The sequence below is a fragment of the Chrysochloris asiatica genome, unplaced genomic scaffold (genome assembly GCF_000296735.1).
Source record: "Chrysochloris asiatica unplaced genomic scaffold, ChrAsi1.0 scaffold00020, whole genome shotgun sequence".
NCBI lineage: Eukaryota > Metazoa > Chordata > Mammalia > Afrosoricida > Chrysochloridae > Chrysochloris > Chrysochloris asiatica.
This window is the reverse complement of record NW_006408538.1, coordinates 23,832,472-23,842,759: the sequence shown is the minus strand read 5'-3', so window position 1 is coordinate 23,842,759 and position 10,288 is coordinate 23,832,472. Positions and strand designations below refer to the sequence as shown.

Genomic DNA, 10,288 nt, shown 5'->3' with positions numbered 1-10,288 from the left:
ATGCTGTTTGTTGGCTATGTCCATTTTATAGAACCTGAGTCCTTGGATAGTGGTTCTGGGGAAACACTATCCAAATCCCTGTTCTTCTAAGATAGAGCTTGTTGTTGTTGTGAAGTACCAGTGGAATCAGTTCTGACTCATAGTTACCCAGTACAGGGTTTCCAAGGCTGTAAATCTTTATGAGGGCAGAAAGCCTCATCTTTCTTCCGTGGAACACCTTTGTAGTTTCGAACTGCCAACCTTGAGGTTAGCATGCCAATTTGTAACCACTGTGAATATAGAGCTATATCCCTCTACATATGACATTACTAGTTTCCCTTTTTGCCCTGTTCTTGGGTGGTGAGGAGTGGATTTGGGTTGTGAAGGTGAAGAAACCCAGTGTACATTATTCTATGAAATGCATTCTTGTTAGGTACTGGATTGTCAAATGTAAGTGGATCGATCCCTGAGAGTAAGGAAATTAACCAATAGGATATAATTTCCTTCTGTATAAAAAAGTGTATTCTGGGAATGTGCATAGGGACAAATTCTTATTCAGGGTTTCTGGGTGACTGAGGTTCAATGAAGATAACCAAGGGTTTCACAATAATTGATTGCAGGAGGAAGAAAACTGGAAGTCTTCATAGGCTTTCTGTAACCATGTACTCACAGGTACTCAGATAGTATTCTCCACCTTGATCGAGTAGTCTAGTTAAGGAAGGCTGAAAGAAGGAAACAGGGAACCCAGAAAGCATATCAAACTAACCAAGTGTTTACTGGATATAGGGGCGGATGATGCAAAAGGGTTAAGATGGGGACTCTAGCACAGGCAAACACTGGGGCAGTTAAAGGACTTAGAGTTGCCCCTAAGTCACTATCAGGAGAAATAGTGACACATCTAGCAGTCTTTCAGCTTCTCTCCTTTTATGGTCAACCTGGAACATAGTAAGTAGCCCATTAGAGGACCAGTCCCATCTATCCTGAACCTGCGGTGGCTCTTTACCTTCCGTAATGAAAGTTTGAAGCTCCTTTCTCTGAATGCCTTCCTATTCCTGATTTTGGGCTTTCTTGTGTTCAACACAGTAATAAGTCCCAGTGTCGGCTGGGGATACTTTCCGAAAGGGAATGGAGAGATGTTTATTATTGGTTTGGGTGATATTAGCCACGGGACTCGTCTTTTAAGTCCCTGGTACTTGAAATCCCAAATGACATTTAAAGCATAATGCCTCATTTCTGGAGCTTGCTTTAACAGCCTGTCCACTGGGGTAAAGGCTGACACCATACAAGGAAGGGCTAGGATCTCTTTAACTTGGAGGGTAAGAAACCCTTGCCTTTCAGGGCAGGGGGACACCTTCTCCAGGTGAGTGTTCTTAAAGAAGAAAACAACATAAAAACAGGTTAAAAGTTATCAAACAAGTCATGTTTCTTCCTAGTAAATTTACATGTAAGTCCAATTATGGGAGTGCAAGAGAAAGAGCCCACTGTTATTCTGGCATGGCAGGTAGAGGGCAGGCTTCACCATAGCATGATGTACGCAAGCTGAGACCTGGTCGGCTTATATGAAGAATGAGTAGTTAAGATAAAAGTCAGGGGGAGGCAGCAAATGACAGACAAGGCAGAAAAGCTGTATGGACACTCTCTGCAACAAAGACACAGAAAACCTAATGAAAGAGATGCAGGTGTAGTCCTGGAACTCTGAGTTTCAGATGAAGGGATAAAAAAGTAGATGAATGCTTACTAGGAGAAAGCTGAGCAGGCACGGTAAAAAAAGGAAAGACTGGTGACCTGTACCAGTTGACCAGATGGGCACAGCCATCTTGAGCTTTTGTGAGTGACTTCAGAGACAAAAAAATATATTGGCATTACAGAAACGTACCTGTAGCTCATGGCAAGAAAGTTGCCATCTTTTTTTGTTCTTAACCCCCTGGTGACCAGAGGGGAGGCCAGCTCCCACCTGAGTACCCCCTCAGGGAAACTCCTGCCATCTTGGTGGTTGGAACTGCATGGAGGTGAGCACAGCAGTTGTAAGTCACATTAAAGGGAGGGGGAGCTATCTGCAGTAATCTCATTTAGGAGGGCCCTGCTCCAAATCTGCAGAGTAGGCCCTGGCCAGCCCTGGACTAGCCTTCACTAGGAGAAGTATCTGAACAGATTAGTGGGAAGAAAAGAGACTAGTGATTTGTGCCAGCTATCCAGGCATGACTTGGCTATCTTGAACTTTCACAGGTGACTTTGAAGGCAGGAGAACAGTAGTTGGTACAGAGTCCTACCCCTTATTGGTGGAGGAAAGGTGTGAACATTTTCCCCTTGTGCTCCATGTTATCCTGGTGACCAGAGGTGTGGCTGGCCCCCACCTGCATACACTCCCAGGGAAGCTCCTTCCCTCCGGACTGGTGAAGTTGCATCAGAGGGTGTGGAGAGCTAGCAGCACCAACCCCATACCTGGTATCAGGTGTGGCCTGTTTCAGACATGCAGAGCCAGTTCTGGTCAGCCCTAGATTAGCAGGGCGTCTCACCCTCAGCAGTGCCCTGATCCCCTAACTGCTTTGGGTTCTGCATGAACTACTTTCAAATTGAGTGTTCAGAACAGATAACACCAAGCCCTACAGGAACTCCATTTAGGGCTGAGTGTTACCATGTCGTCCCTTACCCAACCATGACATGAGGTTCTTGGCTGGCAGGAAACCTTAGAATTTTCTCCTCTTTGGGTCTGACACCTGCCCTGTTTTTTTACCTTTGATTATGCTTATTTATTCTTTCTTTTACTTTCTATCCTTTCTATTTCTCCTTCCATTTTTTCTTTCTTTTTTTTTCCTGCTTCTCTTTCTCACCAAAGCTACTTCTTTCTTTCTTCTTCTTCTTTTAAATCTCTCTGTGTTTGTGTGTGTGTGTTTTTTTTTTAATACTCTCTGATCTCTTTACCATTTACTCATCCTCCCACTAATTGTGTTTAGTTATTTTTATTTCTCTTTATTTCCTTTTTAAAAAATTATTTTATTTTCCTTTCTCTCTGTAGTTTTGGTATTCTAGCTCTTGCCTCCTTCCCCCCACACCCCTGCCCTTTACTTTTTTCTTTCTTCAATGTTGCTTGTCTACGTCTCTCTCTTATGTGTGTGTTTTCTATCCTTGCCTCACTCAATAGAAGACAACTACATCTATATAGCACAGTCACAACTGTACCCTCTACAACCCCACCCACTGGGCAAGAGCCAGTATCAGCTGCTATACACCAGGCCAATGAAAATAGCCAACATCAGCTAAATCCATCCTGAATGGAATTGCATGAACAGTGAACATAGAACCATACACGCTTATCTACTGATCACACCCACCAGGAGGCATGGTGAGTGCCCCAAAATACACCAACATACAATCATCAACTTAACAGAAATACAATACCACAATGTCTCTAAAGCAGCAGACAATTTCTGTTCATGTGAAGAAACAAGACAGAGTGGCTCAAATAAACAACCAAGAGGCAGAGATACAAAACATTTTGAGGGAAAAACATCTTTGGAACTACCTGAAAAATAATTCAAGAGAACACAACAACAACAACAACAAATGATTGATATAAAGGTTGAGGAAAACAAGGAGCAATTCAGAAAACCACTGCAGGAACAGTCATACAAAATAGATAAAGGATGAGAGACTATACAAAACCTGCAAATAGAAGGCTGTTAGTGAGCTTGAAGATAAATCTCTCAGTACTAGTAAGCTGGAAGAACAATTTTTTAAAAAGTAAGCTAGAAGAACAATTACAAAAAAATAAAGAATGAAAAAATCTGAAGAAAGCCTAAGATTCATGTGGACAACATGAAGATTTCTAGAACAGGAAGAAAAGCACAGAAAAGAGTTGAAGAGCTTCAGAAGAAAATTTCCCTAATGAGAAGATAAGATACACATTCAGGAAGTTGAACAAACGCCAAATAGGATAGACCCCAAAAGAAGATCACTAAGGCATATCATAATCAGATTCCCCAACATCGAACACAAGGAAAGAAAACTGAAAACCGCTCAGGAAAAATGAAGTTACTTACAAAGGAGACCAAATAAGGCTAAACTCTGATTTCTTGGTAGAAACTATGCAAGAAAGAAGGCAATGGGAAGATACAATGCTCTGACAGAGAAAATAAAAATGCCAATCAGGCATCATAAAGCTGGCAAGACTGTCCCTTAAAGATGATGGTGAAATTACAGCATTTCTCGATAATCAGAAATTAAAGGAATTTGTGAAAAACCAGACCAACTTTATAAAAAATACTAAAGGGAGTCCTTTGGACTCAGAACCAACAGCAGAAGACACAACCAGAGGTTGACATACACAACACCACATAGAATTCAACTCACACATAAAAGATCTAAAGGAAAACAAACCTACAAGACTGAAACGAGGGAATCAGGGACATCAATTTATAATAAAGACTACTAGAAAGCAAAAAGTGGGAAAAGCATAGCTGCAGAACTTTCAAACGGTGAGGAAGTCAAGAAGATTTCAAGATAATGCAGAATGTTTTAAACTGGGGAAGAAATTAATAAGTTACAGGGACACTTCAGAAAACATTTATACACCTTCACATCAAATCAAGAAAAGGGAAAGCCATGAAGATTTTGTAAAAATTAAAACAAGAGCCATGAAGAAATTGACAAGAAAATGCACAAACAGAATGGACTCAGCTCAGAAAAATATGTGGAACCAAGAAGCCATCAGCTCCACACAGAAAAACACATCCAGCAAACTGCCTACAATTGATCCATACTTTCTGATAATTACACTGAACACCAATGAATTAAATGCACAAACCAAGAGACAGAGAGTAGGGCCCTCGTGGCCGCAGCTCACACCATGCCCTGTGTTGACCAGACCTGACCAGTACAGTCAGGATGGCTATAGGTGACCCCAAGAAACCAAAGGGCATGCTCTTTGTGTATACCTTCTTTGTGCAGACACTCAGACAGGAACGTAAGAACAAACCAGAGGTCACTGACAATTTTGCCAAATTTCCCAAGAAGTGCTCTGAGAGGTGGAAGACTGCCTAAGAAAGAGAAATCTAAATCTAATGAGATGGCAAAGGCGGACAAAATACCTTATGATTGAGAAATGAAGGATTATGGGCCAGCTAACCCGATGGCACCTAATAACAACAAAAGGGAAGCAAGCAGAAGGACCACAATGCCCCCAAACAACCTCCATCTGAATTCTTCCTCTTCTGTTCTGAATTTCCTCACATGATCAAATCCACAAACCCTGGCATCTCAATTGGTGATGTGGCCAAAAAGCTGGGTGAGATATGGAATAATTTGAGTGGCAGTGAGAAGCAGCCTTACATCAACAGAGCAGTGAAACTGAAGGAGAAGTTTGATGGTGTAAAGGGTTACCCTAAAGTTGCCCAGAGAAAGGTGGAGAAGGAAGACAAAGAGGAAAATGAATAAAACTGTTTGTCTCCTTGTGAAGACCTTAGAATAGGGCAGCGCCGTGATTGACATGTCTCTTTGAGACCCGTCTGTTGTCCTCATTAGGTTTCATTACAAAATTGGGTAACGATCATACTGTAGTCTCTCAAAGTGCTCTTGAACTTGTCAGTGACTTACATGAAGTGGCCGTGGATGTCCAGAGCACCCAGAACCTGTATCAGAATAACATATATTTTCGAGCACTTTTAAAATGAAAGGGCCCTCTGTGGTCCCCTCTCTGTGTGACAAGGCATTTAAAGCTGCTGATGGCATTTTCTTTGTTTGCTTACTTTGTAAGGTGGTGTTAACTAAATGGTTATTGACTAGAAATCCTGAGTTCTCAACTATCTATAGTTTGTAAAAAGAACAGAACAACTGGGACAAACTCTTGGTTCATGCTTGGCTGGGGGTGGGAGTCAGGGGAGAGCCCTTTGGAGAGGTTGGAGCTCAGGATGTGTACTGTGACATTGACCTGTTGACACGCAGTAACCATCCATTTAGCTTCAGGTTGTCTCATGTGACCGTAGTATCTGCTGCCACTCTTAGCTGTGGAAAAAAGGAGGGGTCAGCTGGTATGTGAAGTATTTTTTTGTTTTTGTTTTGTGTTTTTATAAGTGCAGTAGTTTTTCAAATGTTCATTTTTGAACAAATGTTGAACTCTATTGTCAGCGAAGCAAAGAGCCACTACATCAATGGAAGTTCAAGAACTTTCTGTACTAAAACACACATTGCAAGGTTCTGTTATTTCTTTGGTATGTTTAAAATGCTGAAATATTATTGAAGTTAAATAAAACAGTATTACATTCAAAAGAAAGACAGAGAGCACCAGAAGAGAAAATCAAAAAGGATCCAAAAATAAGCTGTCTACAAGAGACACAGCTTACACACAAAGACAAAAATAGATTTAAAATCAAAGCATAGAAAAAATAGGTCAAGCTAATGGTGATTAAAATCAAGCAGGCGTGACAATATTAATTTCTAATAAAATAGACTTTAAGGCAAAAACCAGCATAAGAGACAAGGGTGTTATATCATGATTAAAGGATCAATTGCACAGAAAGCTCTAACCACAATAAATATCTATGCACCCAATGAAAGAGCCTCAAAATATATAAATCAAACTCTAATATAATTGAAGAAATAGACAACTTTACAATGCTAGTTGTTGTTGTTGTTAAGTGCCAGTGAGTTGGTTCTGACCCATAGTTACTCTGTATAGGGTTTCCGAGGTGCAGCTAGTGGGATTGGAGATATTAATACACCACTTTACATGAAGGAACAGAGGAACTGAAAAGAAACCCAACAAAGACACAGAAGAACTCAACAACACAATCAACCAACTTGACCTCATGGATTTATATAGAGCATTCAACCCAACAACAGCACAATATACATCCTTTTCCAGAATGGAACATAAAATGGCACATGGAACATTCTCCAGAATAGGTCATATGTTAGGCCACAAAGTGAGCCTCAGTAAATTAAAAATCATTGAAATACTACAAATCATCTTTTGAACTCACAATGGTATAAAATTAGAAACCAACAACAGGAAGATCAAGGAGACAAACTCAAATACATGGAAACTAAATAACATTCTGCTTAATAGTTACTGGATAACATAACAAATAAAAATAAAATAAAAACACCTTGAATCAAATGAGAATGAAAACACAACATACCAAAACCTTTGGGACACAGTAAAAGCAGTGCTGAGAGGGCAGCAGATAGCAATAAATGTACACATGAAAAAAGAAGGAAGAACCAAAATCAACGTATTTCCAACAATTAGAAAAGATCAGCAAAGTAAGCCTGCAGTCCCCAGAAGAAAAGAAATGATAAAGATTTCAGCAGAAATAAATGAATTAGAAAACAGAAAAACAATAGAAAGAATCAACAAAACCACAAGCTGGTTCTTTGAAGGGATTAACAAAAATGGACAAGCCATTAGCAAATCTAACAAAAGAAAATAAGTTGAAGATACAAATAATATGCATAAGAAATTATATGAGTGACACCACAACATAGCCAATGGTAATAAAAAGAATAATAATAGAAAACAATGAAGAATTGGACTATAATAAATTTGAAAATCTAGGCAAAATGGATACATTTTAAGAAAAACACGACCTACGTAAACTAACACAGAGTGAAGCAGAATACTTGAACAGCCTATAGCGAAAGAAGAAATTGAATTAAAAAACTCTCAACAAGAGGTAATTAAAAAATTCTCAACAACAACAAAAAAGCCTGGGCCCAGGTGACTTTACTGGTAAATTCTAGCAAAAACTCAGAAAAGAAGTGATGCCAAATATAGTCAAGCTATTCCAGAACATAGAAAAGGATGGAAAACTCCTGAGTACATTTTATGATGTAAGCATAGCCCTCATACCAAAGCCAAGCAAAGATGTCACTAAAAAAGCAAATGATAGACTAATATCGCTCATGAACACAGATGCAAAAATTCTCAACAAAATTTTAGCCAGTAGAATTCAACAACATTAAAAAAAAATTAATAATAATAATACAAAGTGGGTTTCATTCCAGTGATGAAAGATGGTTTAATACTAGAAAAGCAATCAACATACTATACCATATAAGTAAAACAAAGGAAAAGAAGAATATTTGACAAAACCAACATCCATTACTGATAAAATATTTAACAAAGAAGGAATTGAAGGGAAATTCCTCTACATGGTTAAAAGCATACATGCAAATCCAACACGCAACATTACTCTCAATGAAGAGAAACTGAAAGCATCCCCTTTGCGAACAAGAACCAGACAAGGATGTTCTGTAGCACCACTTCTATTCAATATTGTGTTGGAAGTCTTAGGCAAAGTTATAAGGCAAGAAAGGGAAATTAAAGGCACCCAAAGTGGCAAAGAAGAAATAAAACTCATTCTGTTTGCAGATGATATGATCCTATGCATAGATAATCTCAAAAGATTCAGCAAGAAAATTATTGGAATTCATTGAAAGGTTCAACAAGGGTACAAGATCAATATAAAAAAACAGTTGGATTTCTTTATACTAATAAAGAACCTCTGAAGAGGAAATTAGGAAAACAATACCATTTACAATAAACAGCCCAAAGACTAAATAAATGCTTAGGAATAAATAAATAGAAACAAAAGACCTACACAAGGTAAACTGCAAAACACTATTCCAAGAATCCAAAAAAGACACAAAAATGGAAGAATATACCATGTTCCTGGATAGGAAGACTTTACATTGTGAGAATGTCAACACTACCCAAAGCAATCTATAGATATGCCATCCCAATTTGATTCCTACATCAAACTTTGTTCTGAGATGGTCTCTAAAGTCAAGAGGCATTTATTCATGGTCATATTTTGGCTCCTGTGGACTTGCTTTAATTTTCTTCAGCTTCAGTCTGAAATTGCATATAAGCTATTGATTGTGTTTCATAGTCTGCCCCAGGCCTTGTTTTGGGTGATGATGTTGAACTTCCCCATCATCTCTTCTAACAGATGTAGTCAATTTGATTTCTGTGTACTCTCTCTGGTGAGGTCCACATGTATAGTTAGTTGCCTTTTATGTTGCTGAAAAAAATATATATATCTGCAATAAGTTTTGGGGCTTGAAAAATTCTATTATATGCTATCCAGCATTGTGTCTATCACCCAGGCCGTATTTTCCCACTACTGATCCTTCCTCTTTGTTTCCAACTTTCACATTTCAATCACCAGCAATTATCAATGTTTGATCAGTTTCTGACTGAAGAAGTCCATTTTCATCATATCTGGTCTTAGTGGCTGGTGTGTAAATTTAAATAATAGGGGTATTACCTGATCTTTTTTGTAAGCATATGAATATTACCCTATCACAGGCAGCATTATGCTTCAAGATAGATCGTGAGATGCTCTTTTTGATGATGAATGTGACACTATTTTTCTTTAATTTATCATTCATGGTATAGTAAACCAAATGATTATACAATTCTAAATGGCCAGTACTTGTCCATTTCAGCTCACTAATACCTAGGATATTGATTGATGTTTATGCCTTACATTTCATTTTTGATGACTTCCAATTTTCTAGATCCATACTTCATAATTCCACATTCCAATTATTAATGGATATTTGCAACTATTTATTCTCATTTTGAACTGCACCCCATCAGCAAATGAAGGTCCCCAAAACTTTGTTTCATCCATTCATTAAGGTCAACTCTACTTTGAGGAGGCAACTCTTCTCCAGTTATATTTTGAGTGCCTTCCAACCTGAGGGGCTCATCTTCCAGCACTGTATCAGACAATGTTTTGGTAACATAAGGTTTTCAGTGGCTAACCTTTTACAAGTGGTCTGCCTGTCCTTTTTCCTAGTGTGTCTTAGTCTGAAAGTTCTGCAGACATTAGTCCACTATAGGTAACTGACCCTCTGGTATTTAAAATACCAGTGCCATAACTTCCAGAATCACAGCCACACACAGGATAACAAACTGACAGACAAGGGGTGGATACATGTAGTCACATGATTGCATGCAAGTTGTTACATGTAACTAAATCAGATGGCCTTGTGCTAGTTGTCAGTGCTACTATAATAGGGATGGAGTCCTGGTGTTATGCTGTGGTTTAATGCACTGGACTGTAAAGTCGGTTTCAGACACAAGGTTGACGATTCAAGCTCGTTAGCTGCATCTTGGAAACCGTATTGAGGGTAGCTATGAGTTGGAATCGACTTGATGGCACACAACAGCAACATAATAGGAATACCATCAGTGGATGGCTTTACCAAAAATTTTTTCACAGTTTCAGAGGCTAGAAGTTTTAATTCTGAGTGTCAGTTCGAGGGGAAGGCTTTTCCCCTCCTTGTCTCTTCAGATTCTGCT

General features: G+C 38.9%; 1 pseudogene; it reads left to right on the top strand.

Annotated features, from left to right (window-relative positions):
* The first annotated feature begins 4,863 nt into the window (after window positions 1-4,863).
* Window positions 4,864-5,412, top strand: LOC102841286 (annotated as a pseudogene).
* The last annotated feature ends 4,876 nt before the right edge of the window (window positions 5,413-10,288 follow it).